Source organism: Notothenia rossii (assembly GCF_949606895.1).
Source record: "Notothenia rossii genome assembly, chromosome: 6".
NCBI classification, from domain to species: Eukaryota; Metazoa; Chordata; class Actinopteri; order Perciformes; family Nototheniidae; genus Notothenia; species Notothenia rossii.
Window position 1 is genome coordinate 63,604,869 of NC_136909.1, and position 20,375 is coordinate 63,625,243.

At 44.3% G+C, this 20,375-nt stretch overlaps 1 protein-coding gene across 25 annotated transcripts in view; it reads right to left on the minus strand.

Moving 5' to 3' along the window:
• The window catches only part of LOC307044420 (regulating synaptic membrane exocytosis protein 1-like), a gene marked incomplete at its 3' end in the record, with an annotated part of 141,083 nt that overhangs the window by 81,676 nt on the left and 39,032 nt on the right, over positions 1 to 20,375 (minus strand). The gene's annotated exons all lie outside the window — the stretch shown is intronic.

A 20,375-nucleotide genomic window follows, 5' to 3' on the forward strand; every position in this document is an offset into this window, starting at 1 on the left:
ACTTATAGTAGGTGTTTATTTGTAGCAATAGATTCATGGTAATGTCATCTTTAATATTATTTGAAATAGAGTTGAAGTTGTTTTGTTCTAAAGTAGGCCTATTCGTAAAATAAAGTTATTTGATTTGTTTATGTTGTTAACTATTGGTGGTTGTGGCAATATGTTCAATAGCTTTTGTCTTAAAAGGTCATTACAGTATGAATAATGTATTTGAATGCAACATAAATTGTCACTGTTATTTGCAGCAATCCAGTTAATAACACTTAAATATTGATATTGTCCTATTAAAGAGCAACTTCCAGGTTAAAGACATCTGTGAATAAATATGTAGGAAAATGATGAATACACTAGATTTTCAAAAAAATATACAGAAATATTACACTACAGTGACATCTGGCGTCATTTTTGTAAGAAATGTTCACTTCCGCATAAAAAAGCCTCTGCACGTGACCTCCCGCGTGTGACGTAACACGGGGGACACAAGGGGGAGAGCGGCCGGTGTAACATATTAATAAAAATGGATCCCAATGCTAGTTTCGACACAGAAGACACAGAAGAAGTTGAACATGAATATTCGAATGCATATGACGGACCACAACCTTATAATTATGAGCCTGCTAGGCGTCCAAGAGACCAGGAGCAGCCAAGGATTAGAAGAAATAACGGCCATCAGAGAGAAATTGAGCTGTGGTGTGTGGAGAACCAGTGGAGAACTGGGCAGCTATCTTGGTGAGTGACCGGCGTTAGTTACAGAATGTTAGCTAACGTCACATCACAACATTGTGAAGTATTAGCTATCATATATCAGGCTATAACTAAAGTAGCATTGATAATATAGTAACGTTACTGGCAGGACTGTTGATACTGATCCATAACAGAAACTAATGCGCAAGTACAGTATCAGCTGTATCTCGCGTTACCTAATGCAACTCCACACTACGGTGCTGTGTACCGGAGGGGAGACGCGAGATACGGCTGATACTTGACGATCTGGCGGAGAATGGTTGTGGAGCCTCCGTTGATATGTCGTTGTAAATGGCTTGATGGAAAGCAGGTGTGTAGTCGGGGAGGGTGCAAAGCTGATTGCAGCAGGTGAGTGGAGATTGAGCCGGGAGCCAGGAGTGACAGCCACCACGCACACACAAACAACACAGTACCGGAGGGGAGAGAGAGAGAGCAGCGAAGGGGGGGGAGAGATAGAAGTAATATGGTTTCCTGATAAAGCTGTGGAGAGTATGTGCTGCAGGGAGGTGGATGCACAACGCACCCAGGAACGAACGCTAGCTCCGGTCCTTTTTACTATGGACTCGATGTCCTGACAGGCTGGTATTTGTGCAACCTGCACAAACACAATACTGCACCATGATTACAAATGGTGAAATGCAATGTAAAACTACCGAAAAATACCAGCTCCTTAAAACACAACCGCTCTACTCAACGCAACTCTACTATACCCGCAGTCAGAGAGCGGAGATGTGTCCCCTGCGTGATGTAATATATGACGCGTTTGACGTATGACCTTAAAAAAAAGCCGTTTTTAAGAGCAGAGCTCAAAATTGCTCCTTTCCCTCTGAATTCCTGCCCTTATGTCTCGTAAAACATATCAAATCCTGCATTCACTTTTTTAAGTGTAATTTTCAAGCAAGTTTAAGCATAAATGTAGAAAAAATAAAAACCTGCAAGATGCTCTTTAAATTATATTAAGTTGTTTCAACTGATTTGACTTACACAACACAGTACACTCTGTAATGTATACCCAAATATATATGTCTATGGAAAACTTCCCCATATAATTATTATTAGTTAAAGAGCTCCATAGAGAAAATGTAAACTGCAAGTAATCATTCCTAAAAAATTAACACTTCTCATACAACACTTAGTAATTTCATCCATTTAAATATTGACAAAAGCAGCGTTAAATAAAGCAGAGTGTGTGGACATCTGTTTAAAGAGCAGCTCTCTTTTTTAACTAGTTTATTGTACAATACAACCAAAACCATGCGATATCTGAACATTTTATTTCGACTTCATGTCCCAGCATGTCCTCAACTGTATATCTGCTTACTGTAAAAGCACTTACCAAAAGGTCATTAAATCTGCTGGTAATAATTAACATTAATTAATATTCCTAAAAGAATAACTTGTGTTCAGGTCTTGGATAAATAGCAGTGGAATTTCCTGGATGATTTTAAAGGATTAAGCCGTGTTTTCAGTAGACTGGACAGTCAGTGTTCCTGTTGTTGTACTCCTCTAATGTCCTTCCTTGCAGGAGCAGTTGTCAAGAGTGTGTTGATACCGCAGAACAAATGGCCAGTGTTGTCGAGATATGGATCGGTGAGCTGTTTTTTTATAAAGAGACTCACTTAATCCCATAGTAATCCCTGTATTAGATCACACTTTGATGGTGAAACAAGCATCAGAGAGGAGGAACTGTAGGCAGGCAGAGAGCAGCCTCACACACACAACCACACAGAGCATGGACGGACACACAAACAAACCATAAATACAATAGGCACATGAGCAGCGATGCACAATGCAAATACAAACGCCTGTTATTATCCACACTCACACACATACACAATCTGCAGCAATTCAGCAATGTGTCACAAGACCACAGACCCCCCGGAGAGGAGTTTGTGAGAGAGCCAGTGAGAGAGAATAGCTTCTCCACAGATGGAAACTAGGACACCAAACGTGTGTGTGTGTGTGTGTGTGTGTGTGTGTGTGTGTGTGTGTGTGTGTGTGTGTGTGTGTGTGTGTGTGTGTGTGTGTGTGTGTGTGTGTGTGTGTGTGTGTGTGTGTGTGTGTGTGTGTGTGTGTGTGTGTGTGTGTGTGTGTGTGTGTGTGTGGCTACATGTAGGTGTTTGTTTCCTGGAGAGAGTCGGCCATTTGTGAAACAACAGACTGAACATCATTCATGTGGGTGAACTTCATGTTAGACAGTGAGAGGTTCAATTCCAAATGCAAGCTCTTTACTACTTCCTCCATTTGATGTAAAAAAAATGTGTGAACGGTTTACATGCATATGTGTAGGTTTCAGATGCATGCATTTAGAACAGTTTGTCTATTGCTCAAAAATTACACAAATCTCCCTGTGTCATTCGCCGGTAAACAAATAAGATCAGAAGTATTTTAAGACCAGCCCAAAATATTTTTAGTAGGGGTAAAAGACAAAAATGAACAATACAGCGCTGTGCCATCATTTCTGATTTCCTAAACCACATCCTTGTAACCTGAAAAAAACGTTCAAATGCAACTTTTAGAATAATAAGAATTCATCAGTAAATGTATTGTCTAAGCATTCAACTTTAAGGGGCCCTATTCTACACATTTTCAGGTTCATATTTGCATTTTCTGCCTCTATTGTGACATGTCTCCATGCTTTTAATGTTCAAAAAGCTCTTTATTTTTCTAATACTGCCTGTGCTGCAGCACCTCTTTTCACCCTCTGTCTGAAACCAGAGCCCAGTCTGCTCTGATTGGTCAACCGCCTAGAGATGTCTCACCCCTTAGACTATCACGTTCAATGTGTTGGAGCGCTAGCAAATAGAAGCGCAAGAGTTACATAGTGATGTCATTAAGTAAACAAAGAAGTCTAATGGAAGTGTTTATAACAATGTGTCTATTGCTGAAAAATTTGATTTGACTAGACATAATTTCTTGATCCCAATTTTGGATTTTTTTTTTGCGACAATGTAAAAAAGGCATTGCACATTAATTAAAAATTTAAAATGCCACAAAAATAATAAACGCATCGACCACTGACATATTGCAAACTGACATATTGCAAACTGACATAATGCAAAACAACCACTGACACAGGAAAAACAACGGCATCAGATCTTAATAGTAAAAATAGCAATAGTAGGCACTATACATGGCGGTCGTGCATGAAAAAAATGTCTTACCTTATGCTAATACTCCGAAGGTGTTCTTGCGCTCGGGATTCATACTGATGAAACTTTTCATCATGTCCTGTATATCCATTTGTTCAACCATGTCTCCGTGCACATGCATGAGTGTAAGGTGTGTAAGTCTTTTCTGGGACATGCTGCTCCTCAACCAGGTTTTAAGGCGTCTGAGTGTGGAGAAACTTCTCTCCGAAGATGCAACTGATATAGGAAGGCACATGCAGAGTTTCACTAGCTTCTCTGCTTCTCCAAAAAGAGATCTTGTCTGAGGATGAAGTTCTGACATACGTGATGCAACCTCTTGTACTGTCTTGTAAAAAGTCTCTTTAAAGACATCTCCCAACATCTGGAGCTACAGTTGCAGTCGGCCTACTGTAGGTCAAGCCCCGTGGGCAATTGCGATCTTCTCCCTGAATGCCGCTACTCTCATCCTATCCTGGTCGAATCTCCTGCTGAGTTCAGAGTGAGCCAGTTCCACAGCCTCGTAAAATTCAGTCCTCCATCTGACATCATACGTTGCCTGTTGCAGAGATTCAGCCTCTCTGGTTTGACGATACCGGGCAGGTGTTTTGCTTACCCAGTATTAATTTTCGTCAGGCATCTTTAGGCCGTTCCGGGTAGCACTCTCTTTCACTTCGTTGATCATACCGGCCACACCATCATCAACTCGCAGGGCACTAAGGCGCTCCGTCAAAAGGTTAACACACTCAATGGCACCGAGTGCACTTGCCTTTTTGCTCTGCAGGGTTTTCGCGACAGCCTCACAAGGGCCAAATAACGCTTCACATGCGCAGAGGCTGAAAATAGTTTTGCCTTTTGAGGGCCTGTTTATGAAGTCGGCTACTTTGGCCCTGGTATCCCCTCTCACACTTCTGTCCTCCTTCAAACTCTCCAGTGTTGCCAGTAAGACAGAGTATAATGCGCAACAGCATTGTATTGCTTTGGAGCGCACACACCATCGCGTTGGGCATAAACCCAGAATGTTAACATAGACGTCTTCACAGCCAAATAATGATTCAAACAATTGCTTGTGTTTCGCCGACTCTTTAATAATGACAGCAACACTCTGCACAAAATTGAGTCCTTCTGCAATCAGGTTTACCTCGCGTGCGACTTCCTGGAGTACAAGATCCAGATTGCAACAGTGTACATACAGTGAGTGTGGGCTTGCTTCTTTCCGCCGGGCCTGAACAAACGGCCTGACATATTGGCGGCACCATCAAAGCAATACCCCTGTAGATGAGCAAGTGTCTCTGCTGTAGTGTCTGGGCAGTTGTAAAATCCTAAAAAGTCACAGTGCGTCTCCAGATCCTTGTCCACATACTGAAGGCAGCAGGAAAACTGCTCGTCAGCGCTGATGTCTGTTTTTCCATCAGCTGTTAGTCCATATAAGTTTTGTATGGTGTTGCTAACCCAGTTGTCTCGCCCCATAACCCATTCAATTTCTTTGGGTAAATTATATGTACTTTCCAACATCAATTCGTAGAGAATGCCGTCGCACATTGTGTCTCCTCTAAAATGCAATCCCTTTCTTCCAAGAAAGTAAATCGAACGGAACAAAATCTCCAGGACATTTCTTGCCGTCTGTTGTCGTTCAACTACACCATCTGAAAGAAGTGCAGTTATTGGCGTTTGCTGTAATCCAGAAAGTTTCCTGATTGCCTCTGTGTGTGTATAGGCGATTTCTCATGCAAACTGAATTTAGCAGTTGCTTTTTGCCAGTTGGAAAATCCATGGCATGCAAAACAAAAAATGCTGTCAGTCTCTATACTGTAGGCAAGCCATCTACACTTATCAAACCAGCCGGGTTGCAAAGAACGGGAAAAGTTTTCCTTTCCGAAATGCCTACCATGGAAAATGTGGTTACGAGGCTGGCACGGATGCGTAAAAGTTGCAGTCTCACTTGGTTTGGAGCCGTTGTCATTAGCTCCCCCCTCTCCTCTTTGCACTTGGCTGCTAGCGCTAGCTTCATCCTCTTTTTGACAACTGTCAACGATTTCAACAGCGTTAGGGACGTTTTCTCTTGGCAAAGAGTTTCCCGAGGTACTTGGGCTTGAGCTATTGCCAGGTATGCTGTCCGAGGTTTTGTTGCAATCAATTTTACATCTTTTTGAAGGATTCCAAAATAAATCTAATATTCGCTTTTGTGCCGCCATTATAGTATTTCCTGTTACTGTACTTGTACTGTACTTGTCTGTATGTGCTTGACGTCATTTCCGACCAGACTCAAAATGTAAGATCTTCGTCTTTAAACCACATCCTATAATTTAAATATTGTCAGTATATGAACATAACCAACACAATTGAATGAAACTGTTTTTGTATTATCATATTATTTTATTATAATTTGTGTATTATATTTGTATTTAATCTTGTGGAAGTGCAGATCCCCTGTCCTCCAGCAGGGGGTGCTGCAGCACCCTCAGCACCCCTACTTCCCACCGCCTGCCACACACACATAAGAGGTTTCTCAATACTCTAATTTCCACTCCTCTCTCCTCGATTCCCCTCCTCAGTCCTCCGCTGCATCTCCTGTGGGCGGGACTAAGTATCGAGGATAGGAGTTGAGGAAAGGAGTCGAGGAGGGGAAATTAGAGTATTGAGAAACCTCTAGTGAACGTCTACAAAACACTCATATACAAATAAGACAGCTGAATGCTTTTTATTTGTAAAATAACACATGGAACATGAGTCCTACAAGCACGCATAATTCATTATGGGTAACAAACACTTTCTCTTACACACACGGGCTATACACACACATACATGTTAAAATACATGCAAATAGAGGCAATATCAGCAGTAGTTGATAAATAATGCTTTGGCTTCCAACAGATGTTACAAAAGTGTCATTAGACCATTATGTTACCAATGTTTCCCTGACACACACCCACACACCACACACTTCTTATTCTCTGGATGATAACTTGTTATACATGCATGGGTGTAGCGAGTGTGTGTGAGAGCTATAACAGGTATGAACACACTCCTCCAGTAATAGAAATGTGTTTATATCGCATCTGTCGGATACCCACCTCCCACACCGGCAACAATACACACACACACACACACACACACACACACACACACACACACACACACACACACAGGTAGCAGTTCATAATGCTGCACTTCCCTTTTTCACCACTAAATGCCTCTAGTTAGCAAACACAGCACCAGGAATCTGCGAGTATGCGAGTGTTTCAAGTGTGAATGTGTGTGAGAGAGAAAAAATAAATCAATGGAGGAAATGGTGTGTGTTTGATACACTTTTATTTTTTAAACTATGGGGGTTAGCCAGCTTTTGCTCGCTGTTTGCACCACAAGTATAGCTGACACGATTATTTTTGTTGCTTTTGAAGCGATCATAGTAGTGGGAATGTTACTTTTCAAAGTCCACTTGTGTGACGCTCATTGGTTTGACCTACTTGATTTGAGTGACCCATTGGTAGTGGATTAAATTGCCATGTTCTTATTGTAGCTTACTTTTTGTACATTTGTATATACAGTAAAACCTTTCTGAATGTTCTGCACATTTTTTTTACAACTTTTACTGTGCCCTTACAGAGCAAATTCCTTGCAATAAACCTGATTCTTGTAACCTTTTTTCTCAATCCCTAAAAACATTACAGTGATAAAAGCTACAAACATTTCAAGGTAAATCAAGCTGTCTCTGTGGATCAGTGTGTATGTATTTATGTAAAGAGGAGAATGTGAAGGTGTCTCTGTCCTGTGTGTACAACAGCGCTACACATCCAAAAAGTGCCCTACAGTGTGTTCTTGTATGTGCAGGTGAACATGATACAGTGTAGTGTGTATGTGACGTGTCAGGGCCTGCTTTCACACGGTAGTACTGCAACAACCAGGAGAAAGATGGCCCCCTTAAGAGCAGTCAATGACAGATGGACGTGGAGACGGACGCAGCTAGCGAGACTGAAGATCAATAGTAATCATGAGGCGATGTGGCGTTAACAGCAGATGATACATCGGTCAGGCTTTTCTAGAGCGCTGCACCCCGACACAAAGCAGCACAAAGCCATAATTTGTTGCGGGCTTAGATCAATAGATACACACTTACACAAGTATCAGACCCATAGTAAGATTGTTTTTTGGGATATTTTTGCCTTTGTTTGATAGGTCATTTCTCTTAGGGTGCAGGAATAACTTTTTTGGCAAGCAATGGGAGTTGTGTCGACTTACATGATGGTTGTTTCTTCAACAACAAAACTGTGTCCGTGGCAATTTGAGCAAGACAAAAATAAGTGAGAGTGGCTTGCTTTATAAATCTGCGCAACCAAGACACAGAATTTTCTCTGAGCTCATAGGGCACGCTGTGATACAGGAATATTACGTTCATATGATGGCAAGAAAATGGAACTAATGAATGCCAGTGTCCTGAAAAGAGGCGTACCCTGGAACCAGCGACGTGCAGAGCCTCCCCTGTCATTCTCCAATGTAACGGAAAATAATAATAATAATACAAATAATAATAATAATAAAATGTGTCCACTGATCTGTGTTGTAAATGTGATTTCTGTATGATTCCAATCGCTTTTTATAGTAAAAATCGGCTAATTTGCCGAGCTCCGCTACAACTACGGGAAGCGATGAGATTGAGAAGTGAGGCAGGGACGAGCTCTGCCTCACAGAAGCCTACAGTAACTTGCTGGAGCACGGGCACTAATTTAGCGCGGGCACTTATTTTGTGCCCGCGCTCAAGCCAGTTACTGTGGGGTGAGGTGAGGCACAGATGAGCTCTGCCTCACCTCAGAATGCGTCACCCCACAGAAACTGTCTGGAAAGCGGGCCCTAACCCCCAGTTTCCACTGGGTCCGTCTGCGCCGCGCTGCGCCGTGGTTTTGGTCTAGCTAGCGCCATAACCCACCGGACGCGTCCCAGAAGATTTTCAGAAGATTTTCAGAAGCGTAGCATCGTGCGTGCAGGCTCGCAGTTTTGTTATTGATTCGGGTTTAATTTGGGTATTAATTCACTTTAAAACATTAATATGTAGTTGTTACCTTCCACTCCACAAACTGCAGCGACTAAGAACCAGGTCTTGTCCTTTCTGATGTTGTCCTTGTAGTAAGCATTGGTTACATCATATAAAATAGTGTGTTTTTCCACTTCCAGGATGAAAACCTCGTCGTCCATTGTGCGTGTCGTAGTGGAGGTGTTGTGATGAAGGAGGGGGGTCTGCTAAATTAGTATATGTGGGGGATGGGCCTAGCCCGGATGCTCACCTTTCCACTTCCTGCGAGGGGGGGCTGCCCATAGGTATCTATGGGGTTGCCTGCCCGACCTTACGTTACTGCTGCGCCGCGGCAAAAATAGGATTCATCCTAATTTTAGAGAAGCGCTGCGCCTAGCCGCTTCTGGGACGCGTCTGAGCCGTAACGCGGCGCGTGTGGTGGAATAGCACCCATTGACTAGAGTGGCCGCGATCCCTACGACCGCCGCGGCGCAGCTGTAACGCGGCGCAGACGGACCCGGTGGAAACTGGGGGTAAGCGCATGCCTGTTACCATCTCACTGTATGTCACCAATGTAATGTTTGTAGATCCCTTTATTACATTTATCCTCGCCATCCATAGTCTCTAAATATTAACTTATTTCACGTATATATCATATTTAGGCTCGCTGGTCTCATCATACAACGGCACTGAGAAAGTGCCAGGTCGAGGCAGCCATAACCTCTGCCGCACTGAAGGGGGCGATCTTGAGCTAGCTCTATCAAAAATATAAAAACATTGAAAAATGCACTTCGGTTACAGCTCCACTTAAAAAAATGTAACTGTTGTTTCATTCACGGATTTACTCCCACCAAATGGACTTCAAAAATGGAAAACCTTATATCTACCCTTAAACATTTCTCAAAGTTGGACTTTCAATCAAAACAAGCAGTGATAAACAATGGAAGACCGCTGCCTGAGCTTAAGGACCTTCTTCAAACTAACGGACAGCAAATAACACGTTTGTTTCAAACTGAGTGGTACCAAAGAAAAGACTGCTTTCCCCGCCTTTTGTTCTCCACTAGCGACAACGTTTGGACCTATGGTTTGGACTAACATTAGATTTGGTGACTTAAAAAATCTACCAAGGAGCCTCAACAAACATGAGAGATCGATCACTCACATTCAAAGCCAAATCGCATTAAAAACGTTCGGCACTTCTCGGATAGATCTGGCCCTCAATGACCAGCAGAGTTTAAATGTCAGCATCCAGGAGAATCTTGAGATCTTAAAATACCTTATTAATGCTGTCTGCTTCCTAGCTAAACAGGAGTTGGCATTTCGGGGGAATGATGAGAGTGCAAAATCTTCGAATCGCAGCAACTATGTCGAGCTGTTACATGCCTTTGCTGAAAAAGATGAGAAATTAGCAAGGCATTTGGAAATATCCACAGTATTTTCTGGCCTTTCAAATAGTTTACAGAATGATCTCATAGAAGCAGTCACTGATGTCATTAAAAAGGATATCAGGCATGAGATTAATGCAGCCCCCTTTGTTGGAGTGGAAGTAGATGAGACAACGGATGTCACAAACAAAGCCCAGGTCTCTGTCATTCTGCGTTATGTGGATACAAGTGATGTGAAGGAGGCGTTCTTGGGATTTGATGATGTGAGTGATGACAGGTGAGCACCGACTAATGCTGATTATATTTTGTGGGTGCTGGGGAAATACAATTGCGTTGAAAAGCTGGTAGCTCAAACGTATGACGGAGCTGCTGTGATGGCATCAGCTCTTAACGGGGTGCAGGCCAAGATCAGAGAAAAGGTGCCTGAGGCCATGTTCACCCATTGTTATGCACACAAATTGAACCTCGTCCTCTCGCATTCAGAAAAACGTATGCCTGAGTGCAGGACGTTTTTTAAAACAGTTGAGGGACTTGCGGCGTTTTTCAACTAATCGACCAAGCGCACCCACCTAATGGATGAAGTTGTGAAGCGACGTTTGCCAAGAGCAGCGCCGACAAGATGGAGCACAAATTAAAGACGAGTGCACACTATCAGCATGTACCAATCGGATCTGCATGCTGTGTTCCGGATCATGAGCGAAAATCCTGATGTTTGGGACAATGACACCCTGATGATGGCTGCTGGATATGATCTCTGGCTACCAAAAGCATCAACCTGCTTCTTCATAATGGCATATGAGGGCATTTTCAGTGAAACACTCTTTCCTGTGCTGCAGAATAAAGTCATGGACATTGGATTCTGCTGTGCGCGAATCCACGACACAAAGGGAGTTGTGGAACGCCAGAGAAAAGAGTTTGACAGTTTCTATGATGGGTTCGAGCAGAAATGCATCACACTTGGCCTGACAGACAATGTCCGAAGTAAACATCCGATCAGAGATGAGAAGAAAATAATGTTTCATTGCATTCTGGAAAATATCAATGTTCAACTGAAAGCTAGGTTTGATCATTTCGGTGAGCTGGCTTTCCTTGGTTTGGTCGATTGCACAAAATTCAATGAAATGTGACAACATTTTGATGACACCAAACTGCAGAGCCTATCAAAATATGCAAGGCACTTTGACTTTGTTAGACTGAAGACTGATCTTATCGGACTGTATAGCTCACAAACGGTGAGGAATGAATGCAAATCACCCGGACAACTCCTCAGCTTTTTGGACCAGGATGATCTGATGCAGACGATTCCTGAGGCGACAAAGTTACTCCAGCTGGTACTCACAATACCTGCTACAACAGCGTCTGTCGAAATGTTGTTCTCTGCTTTGAAACGACTCAAAACATAGAGTCGGAATCGGACTGGCCAAAGACGACTTTCATCCCTGGCGATTATCTCTATAGAAACAGAGAGACTTTTAAAACTGAAACACAATAAAGAGGACTTCTACAACAAAGTCACGGACATCTTTGTCCAGAAGGATAGAAGAATGGACTTCATTTACAAGTAAAGGTAAGGGCCTGGCCATTTAATATTTTCATTTGTGTTGAATGTATGAATAGCGGTAGTTAGTAAAAAAAAAAGTGTAATATACTGTCCGTGTCTCCCCAGGCATTGACCTCACCGCACGTCACTGCCTGGAACAGTATGATTAATCTTATTATATTGTTGAGTAACAGTGAGGTGGTATATGAATGGTGGGTGTATGGAACATATTCAGGGCTCATTTGAACTAAAGACAATTTGTTAGCCTGTAAAAACATGGCCAATTGCTCCAAAACTACACACTCTCCATGCTACAAACATTAGCACTTAATGCTAGCTATCATGCTTAATGCTAAATTCGTTTTTTGTATTATTTCTGTTAAACAATGGGCAGTCATAACAATAGTGCAGCACAATTAACATACAGTTAAAGTGTTGGGGAAATACACTTGAAAGAGCTTGGGTCAGGACATGTTGAGTCTAGCTTAGCATGCAGTATAGACAGTAGCTGGCGGAAACAGCTAGCCTGATTATGTCCGAAAGGGAAAAAAAATCACAAAAAAGGTTCCCTACAGCATCAACTTCTTTTGATTAAACCAAGAAGATACAATATGGTCTTTTTTTTTTTTTACTTTGGACAGGGCCAGGCTAGCTGTTTATCTTTGTTTCAACTCATCATTCTAAGCTAGGCTAACTTTGCTTGGCTACACATGATATGACTTGTCTTCACAGAAAATGAACACAGTTGAGAGGGATAACAATAGTTATGGCTTCAGTCTAGAAGCTATTGCAATGAAATGCAACAATTAATACAGTTACAAGTGGGTTTTAGCTCTAAGTCTTTTTAACTTTAATTTAACGCTGTATTTCTCACGTCAGACTGCATTTTTTTCTTAGTGTCTTGGGTCGTTAAGTTTATCTTTTATTTATTTAGGGGTGCAATGTCATATGGAATTATCATAAAAACAAATGTTGGAGAGCGTGTGAAGTCAATGTTTTTAGTTGATTAAAAGTCTGGGCGTGTTTTTTCTCATCTAGTCAAAAAAAAGAATTTGGTAGGTTTTTTTAATTTTATGATAACAATATAGGGTACCACTTTACAATAAGACTACCCTTATAAAGGGTTTACGAATAGTTAGTAATTCATTTATTAATTAGGTTGTGAACACTTTATAAATCATTAATAATATTTTATAACACATGAGATAAACAGGGCAACTGTGACCGGTTGCTTGCCAAATACTGAGCCCACACTTATCTGTACTGCTAAGAAGCGTTTCCGCCAGGGGGGCGTCTTGCCGTCATTTGATGCCCTTATTCAGCTCGGGACGCCCTGAACTAAAGCCGGGGCCGTCCAAAAATATTAATAATTTGAGAGAAGATCAAGAGTTTCCATCGCTTGAAATAACGACAGGCACAAGGACAAGGACATCCCTCTGTTGGAGGGGCAAAGGAGTCTGGTGGGATTCTTTTCGGAGTATTGAAGATTGTTTCCCCGACATCGGCAGTGCCTGGACAACACGGAACGTGCGCGATGTAGACGCAATGAGCGGTGCTAGTGGAGCACGCGCGTGAGCTGCGAGCACCAGAGCCTCGCTGCGGCGAAACTGAGGCTCTGTGGTAAACTGTGTTAACATGAAGAGCCATTTGGGAGCCGTAACAGCCGACGCTTTAAGAGAGCCGAGCCAAATGATCCGGCTCACTAACGTAAAATGACAGTATCTATAAGGGACGGCTCAAGTCAAAATTCAAGCACCCCTCCCCCCCCCCCCTTCCCCCCCCCCCCCCCCCCCCCCCCCCCTCTCTGGGTGGACGCCCTTCCAGCCCTGGTCTGGCGGAAACACTGCAAGCCTTATATTGGCTACCTAGCTTACTTCGTCTTCTTCATCAGCCAGCATCATTGGTATCTGTTGCTCACTGAGTTGATTCCCCCCTTTCCATCTTGATGTTTCTTGGCATCTCATATGACCATCTATGAATGAGTTGCTAACATTTATAACTGCCAAAAGGGAGACTTATTGTGAAGTGTAAAACCCATTCTCATTTATTAATGAGTTACTACCATTTATAATTGGTAAAATTACTTATTACTTATTGTAAGTCGCTTTGGACTTGTTGTAAGTCGCTTTGGATAAAAGCGTCAGCTAAATGCAATGTAACGTAATGTAAAAGGGAGCCTTATTGTAAAGTGTGAAACACATCACCATCTATTGATGTCACGATCACAGGTACAGATCAGAACCCAATAGCACGACTCAGATACAACCAGTGTTTTGGAATGTTCAGTTTATTCAAGTCAGGGACAGGCAGGGTCAAAACCAGGAAATTCGTCAGACAGGCAACCAAAACCATACAGGGAGCAGGCAGGAACTCGAGATCCGAATACAGGCAGGCAGGGGTCAAAAACCGGGCAGGACAAAAATCTAGGCTTAGAGAATAACACTCAGTGGAGAGCTTGGCGGAAACGACAAGACAATCTGGCAAAGGACAAGTGATAGTGAGGTGGTATAAATACTGTGGGGTGATGAGGGAATGAGTAACAGGTGAGGGGAAGGGCTGGGAAGACCAAGAACCCCCCCCCCCCCCCCCCCCCCCTCTATGGACGGCTCCTGACGTCCCACGTGGTTGATTGGGATGAGCCTGGTGAAAGTCAGTAATGAGAGATGGGTCAAAGATACTGCAAGCGGGCACCCATGAACGCTCTTCAGGACCATAACCCTCCCAGTGTACCAGGTACTGCAACCCTCTACCACGTCGCCGGGACTTGATGAGGCGACGGACAGTGTAAACAGTCTCCCCGTTGATAGTCCGGGGTGGTGGTCTAGAGGGGGGCTGAAGAGGGCTCACATTAACTGGTTTGATCTTGGATACATGGAAGGTAGGATGAATCCTCATAGAAGGGGGCAGACGCAGGCGGACAGCTGCAGGATCGATGACCCTAGATATGGGAAATGGGCCTACAAAACGGGGAGACAACTTCTTCGACTCAACTCTGAGAGGGAGATCCCGTGTGGAGAGCCAGACACGTTGCCCTGGGGAGTACTGTGGAGCTGGCTTGCGACTGCGATTGGCGGACCGTTGATAACGGTCGGAAGAGCGCAGTAGCGCGGAGCGGGCCTTTAATCACATGCGTCGACATCGGCTTACAAACGCCTGGGCAGATGGGACGCTGGCCTGACGTTCCTGTGCAGGGAAAAGGGGTGGCTGGTATCCGCGGGAGCATTGGAATAGAGAAAGACCAGTAGCAGAACTAGGAAGGGTGTTGTGGGAATACTCAACCCATAGAAGCTGCCTCGACCAGGAGGAGGGAGTGGAGGAGGCTAGAGAGCGTAAGGCAGTCTCCATCTCCTGGTTCATTCGCTCTGCTTGAACATTGGACTGGGGATGGAATCCGGACGAGAGAATGACACTGTCTCCCAGCAGCCTGCAAAACTCGGACCAAAAACCAGTAAATTGTGGTCCCCGATCAGACACCACGTCAATGGGGAGACCATGCAGCCTGAACACACGTTGTAGCATGATTTCAGCAGTTTTCTTGGCAGTAGGTAATTTGGTTAATGGAATAAGCAGGGCAGACTTGGAAAACCGGTCTATGACTGTGAGTATGACTGTGTTACCGTCTGAGGGTGGTAGTCCAGTGACAAAATCCAAGGAGATGTGGGACCAGGGACGATGAGGGATAGGCAAGGGATGAAGAAGACCGGAGGGAGCTTGGCGTGAGGTCTTATTTTGGGAGCAGACTAGGCAAGCAGCACTGAATTCCTTGGTATCCTTCTCCATGGAAGACCACCAAAATCGCTGCCGAATCAGGGCTAGGGACCGTCTCACTCCTGAGTGAAAAGCCAGGCGAGAGTTATGACCCCACTGGAGAAACTGGGTACGGAGAGTGGCAGGAACAAACAGACGGTTAACACGACAGGCACTTGGGGATGGGTGTTCAGCATGAGAGCGCTTGAACTTATCCTCCACCTCCCAGGCCACCAGACCAATGACACATGTAGAAGCGATGATATTCTCAGGATGAGATGGAGAGCTCTCTGGCTGGAACTGGCGAGACAGGGCGTCAGGTTTGATGTTCTTAGAACCAGGTCTGTATGAAAGAGAAAAATCAAGGCGCGTGAAAAACAGAGCCCACCTGGCTTGACGAGAGTTCAGACGCTTAGCTGAACGGATGTACTCCAAATGTTTGTGGTCAGTCCAGACCACAAAAGGCTGCTCTGCTCCCTCCAACCAGTGTCTCCATTCTTCCAGGGCAAGTTTCACTGCCAACAGTTCTCTATTTCCAATGTCATAATTTCTTTCTGCTGGGGACAGCTTCCGAAAGAAGAAGGCACACGGGTGCATCTTCTGATCCTCGGCCGACCGTTGAGAAAGAACTGCCCCAACTCCATTGTCCGACGCATCTACCTCTACAGTAAACTGCCGAGTAGGATCTGGAAAAATCTAAATAGGAGCAGAGGTGAAGCGTGATTTTAACTCACCAAAAGCCCCTTCTGCCACAGAAGACCACCGGAAGGGAATGTTCTGAGAGGTGAGAGCTGTGAGAGGGGCTGCCAGCAAACTGTAGTTTCGAATGAACCTCCAGTAGAAGGGTGTGGCCAGTCAGTCACCGCCTTGGTCTTGTCAGGGTCCATCTTGATGTTTCCGGTGGAGACCACAAATCCCAGGAAAGGGACTTCTGTGGTGTGGAACACACACTTCTCGGCCTTGACAAAGAGGTGGTTCTCCAAGAGCCTCTGGAGGACTAGGCAAAAATGGACCACATGCTCCTGTTTGGACTTGGAAAAAATCAAAATGTCATCCAGGTATACAAAAACACAGATATTGAGTAGATCCCGCAGAACATCATTCACCAACCCCTGGAAGACTGCAGGTGCATTGGTGAGTCCAAAAGGCATGACTAAATACTCATAATGTCCACTAGGAGTATTAAATCCCGTCTTCCACTCGTCCCCCCTCTGATTCTCACCAAATGCTACGCGTTACGTGGGTCCAGCTTGGTAAAAATAGTAGCGCCTTGTAACAGTTCAAATGCAGAGGAAACAAGTGGAAGGGGGTACCTGTTCTTGACAGTGATGTTATTTAGTCCTCTGTAGTCAATGCATGGGCGCAGAGTCTTATCCTTCTTACCCACGAAGAAAAAACCTGCACCAGCAGGAGATGATGAAGGCCGGATAAGTCCTGCATCCAAAGAGTCCTCGATATACTTCTCCATTGACTTAGTTTCAGGAGCCGATAAAGAAAAAAGTCGACCTCTAGGAGGAGAAGTACCAGGTAACAGGTCAATAGGACAGTCATTAACACGATGAGGCGGGAGTGAGGTGGCCCGAACCTGGTTAAAGGCCTCTTTAAGGTCCCAGTAATCCTTGGGAACAACGGAAATGTCTTGACACTCAGAGGTAATCGGCTGACTGGAATCAATTGAGGAACTAGATCTTAAGCAGACAGCATGACAATGAGCACTCCACTCTCTAATGGTCCCTGAAGCCCAATCTATATGAGGATTATGCCTCCTTAACCAAGGAAACCCCAAAATGACAGGCTGATGTGGTGCATGGATAAGGTGAAAAGAGAGTGTTTCGCTGCGATTACGCAACATGCTCATTTGAACAGGAGTTGAACGGTGTGTCACTCTGCAGAGAAGACGACCATCTAAAGCTGTAGCATTGATGGGCTTCTCCAAAAACTCCCAACCAAGTCCCATCTGGAAGGCCAGTGTTATGTCCAACAGACTGGCATCAGCACCAGAGTCAATAAGAACTGCCACAGTGTGCATTTTCCCCGAGCAGTTCAGCTGAGCATGGATTAGGGGTCGAGAGGGCATTTCTAAATTCATAATTCGGCTCACCAGCGCCCTCTGGATGACTGGTGAGCCCTGCCTTTTACAGGACAAGAGGAGGCAAAATGACCCTCCTGGCCACAGTAAAGACAGCAGTTGTCCCGCAGGCGGCGCTTTCATTCTTCCTCGGAGAGCCGGGTCCGCCCCAGCTGCATTGGTTAAGAAGAGTTAGAAAATCCTCCTCTCACCTGTTCAGTAGCATGCACTGACTGGAGAGGCGGAGCCTGAGGGGCGACGGAGAAAACCCTCTCTCTCCTCCGCTCCCGAAGACGGCAGTCAATGCGGATGGAGAGAGCCACCAGCTCATCTAAATCAGCAGGAAGGTCCCGAGCTGCCAGTTCGTCTTTAAGGCGATCCGACAGACCGTTGTAGAAGGCATCGAGAATTGAAGAAGCATTCCAGTTATGGCGGCTATGGTACGAAAACTCGATGGAGTAATCGGACACAGATCTTCCGCCTTGCGCCAAGTTAAACAGTTCCCGAGCGACCTCTCTTCCGGGTGTTGCGTGATCAAAGACTTTACACAGTTCATCGGAGAATAAGCTTACAGACGAGCAGGCAAAGGATTGTCTCTCCCATTCGGCGGTACCCCAGTCTTTAGCGGAAGCTGGAGTTAGATCCGGACTTTGGACCTTAGGAGGAAGGTTCTGAAGATGATCACGGAGATTCACAAAGGTCCGTTCGCAGGGTTGGGTTGTAACGCAATACATGTAACGGCGTTACGTAATCAGAATACAAAAATCAAGTAACTGTATTCAGCTCGCGTTACATTTGAAAAACGAGTAATCTGATTACAGTTACTTTCGTAAACCTGAAGTGAATACATGTTGGATTACTTATTGGAATTATTGGTGGAAAGATTTCCTCACAACATTTAATATTCATTACTAAAGGTACAGCCGAATCATCACAGCGCACAAAACCTATTACCGCCGCAGATGGACCAAAAAAGGGAGCGTTTGAAAAATATTTGCGGGTCCGCTCAGTGAAACAATAACAGCGAAACATGGAGGAACACAAGTCTGCGTTTAAATCGTGTGTGTGTGTGTGTGTGTGTGTGTGTGTGTGTGTGTGTGTGTGTGTGTGTGTGTGTGTGTGTGTGTGTGTGTGTGTGTGTGTGTGTGTGTGTGTGTGTGTGTGTGTGTGTGTGTGTGTGTGTGTGTGTGTGTGTGTGTGTGTGTGTGTGTGTGTGTGTGTGTGTGTGTGTGTGTGTGTGTGTGTGTGTGTGTGTGTGTGTGTGTGTAGACGTGTGTGTAGACGTGTGTGTAGACGTGTGTGTGGTTAAAAGTTAAAACTAGGGCCGGGACTTTAACGCGTTAATTAAGATTAATTAATTACACAAATGCATTTTAATCGCACTTATTTTTGCCCTGCGGAACGTTTCTCACTGGATGAGTTTCAGGCGTACCGATTATACTGGAGCACCAACTAACGTTCATGACTTCAGACAACAACAAACTACAGTGAACAATAGCCGGATCGCCGGAGCTGTTAGATTAACATTAACATGCTTATTGCATCGTCCTTGATGGAGCAGATGTGTGGACTGGACCTGCATTTGACAGGAAAGGAGTGAGCAGAGAGTAGAGTAGTTGTCGATTCTTGTTCTGTTTTCTGTGAATATCTGCCTCATCCTCTCAGACTTTGAGTTGCGCGCTACTAAAGAGACGTGTTACCATGGAAACCAAACAATGGTGTAGCTGTATTAAAGTCCGAGTGGAAACAGTCGTGTGTAAATCTGATTTTGTCAGAAATGCGGGAGAAATATGACCCCGAGAGGAAACCGGGAGAGGGCAATGAAATCGGGAGTATCCCGCGAAAATCGGGAGGGTTGACAAGTATGACCCATACCCAACCCACACTCAACCAGATGACTGGTTTCAGGGCCAGGATAACTAAGTCCACGTCTGAAAAAATAACCAGCTCACTGGATTGCACTCGACTGTAGACCACTTGGAGTGGTAGAAGATAAGGGGCTGCAAAAGGTACTACAAATTGCATCGTCTGACACAACATATGAGCTGCCATGCAGAAAGACAGTGACAAAAAGAATCCAGCAGCTTTATGACAATGAAAAGGAAGATAAAGATAATTTAGTGGAGAAAGCCAAATGTGTTGCCCTGACTGGGGATCATTGGACCTCGGTAAGCAATTCAAATTACCTCTGTGTGACGGCACACTTTATTGACATCTTCTCACTGTTCTCAGGTCAAATATTTATATGTGATTAAAAATGCGATTAATTTCGATTAATTAATTACAAAACCTCTAATTAATTAGATTAATTTTTTTAATCGAGTCCCGGCCCTAGTTAAAACACATCAGCCACACCGCTCTTTAGCCTTTTTGATGATTCTGAAGGTAAACACAGTGAAGGCGGTGCGTCGAAGGCGGTGCGTGAAAGGCACTGCGCGCTCGTCTTCTCAGAGGCTGAGTTAACCCTCCCACTGCCTCCTGGTGCTGCAGAGATTTCATGAAGTGAAGGAGGTCCTGCCAACACCTGCAGGACAGAAGGCGACACGCCCGTTCTGTTTATTATGTTGTTACATCGTTTCAGATGTTATGTTTCAGTTGTGCTCTTGATAAGCCATTAAAACACTAAAAACAGTTTCCTTTTGCTTTTTGTGTCTCCTGTACACCAAAACATACCCATCTGTGATGGAAAAAGAAAGTAATCCAAAAGTAATCTAAAAGTAATCTGATTACGTTACTTTTTTAAGACACTTAACTG